The sequence below is a fragment of the Myotis brandtii genome, unplaced genomic scaffold (genome assembly GCF_000412655.1).
Source record: "Myotis brandtii unplaced genomic scaffold, ASM41265v1 scaffold125, whole genome shotgun sequence".
Classification (NCBI taxonomy): Eukaryota; Metazoa; Chordata; class Mammalia; order Chiroptera; family Vespertilionidae; genus Myotis; species Myotis brandtii.
In genome coordinates this window covers 8771118-8772446 of record NW_005354385.1, presented here as the reverse complement: position 1 = coordinate 8772446, position 1329 = coordinate 8771118, and the positions used below count along the sequence as shown (strand labels likewise).

At 56.3% G+C, this 1329-nt stretch overlaps 1 pseudogene; it reads left to right on the top strand.

Moving 5' to 3' along the window:
- Positions 1-211: 211 nt before the first annotated feature.
- The window catches only part of LOC102263155, a 4447-nt pseudogene continuing 3329 nt past the window's right edge, over positions 212-1329 (top strand).

Genomic DNA, 1329 nt, shown 5'->3' with positions numbered 1-1329 from the left:
CTTAATAAGATTAAGGGGTAGAGACTGAGGTTTCTGATTGGATGTTAACTTTTGAGCAGGTGTATAAAAACCTCAGGCACCAGAGGAGAGATTCAGAGTCCTCCAGCTCTGCAGTCAGTGCCCTGCTTCTCCACCAGGTCTGAGATCTGAGCCCCAGCAAACCCAGTCACAGCAGACATTTCAGAAGGATTCCTTTCTGAGCACCTTGAAGATGGACATCCAGACCCCACCCACACTCCTGCAGCTGGCAGGAGAGAGCCTGCTGAGGGACCAGGCCTCAGCCATCGCAGCTCTGGACTACCTGCCAGCTGAGCTCTTCCCACCACTGTTCATTCAGGCCTACCGTAGGAGAATCTGTGAGCCCCTGAAGGCGATGGTGCAGGCCTGGCCCTTCACTGTCCTCCCTCTGGGGGGCCTGCTGCAGCTGCCTGGGCTCATGGTCTTAAAAGCCGTGTTGGATGGGCTTGACATTCTGCTTGCCCAGGAGGTTAGGCCCAGGAGATGGAAACTGCGGGTGCTGGATTTAAGGAGCACAGGAACCAACTTCTGGAGAATGTGGTGTGGAGACAGCACCTGGAATTGCTCACGGAAAGTACCAGTGGCTGTGCACAGCTCCAGCCCCAACCAGGAGCACCCGTTGGCTCCCTTGGAAGTGTTCCTAGACCTTAACTTCAATGAAAGGGGCGACGGGGATGAGTTTCTCAAGTACATCATCCAATGGGCCCAGCAGAGGGAAGGGTTGCTACACCTGTGCTGCAAGGCACTGAGGATTGCTGAGGTGCCCTTCCAGAGGGTCAGCAAGGTCCTGGATAGGGTGACGCTGGACTGCATCCAGGAGGTGGAAGTGAACTGCACCTGGGACCTGCCCACCCTGGGGACGTTTGCTCTTTACCTGGGTCAGATGAGTAACCTGCAGAGACTCTCTCTCTCCCACATTCACATGTTGACAGAGGAGGAGGACCGGGAGGAGGAGCAGGGGTGGGAAGAGGAAGAGGAGCGGGAGGAGGAAGAGGATTGGGACAGGAAACAGCAGGAGGAGCAGCGATCCTTTTCCCAATTCCTCTCTCAGATGCTCAGGCTGTGGCACCTCCGGGACCTCAACATGGATTGTCCCTCCTTCCTCCAAGGCCGTCTGGACCAGATGCTCAGGTGCCTGCAGACCCCCTTGGACAAACTCTCCATAGGAAATTGCCAGATGCTGACGCATTCAGACCTGACACACCTGTTCCAGTACCCGAACCTCAGGCAGCTGAAGTCCCTGCATCTGTTTCGCCTCAGCCTCGCAGATTTTAGTCTTGAGCCCCTCCGAGCTCTGCTGGAGGCAGTGGC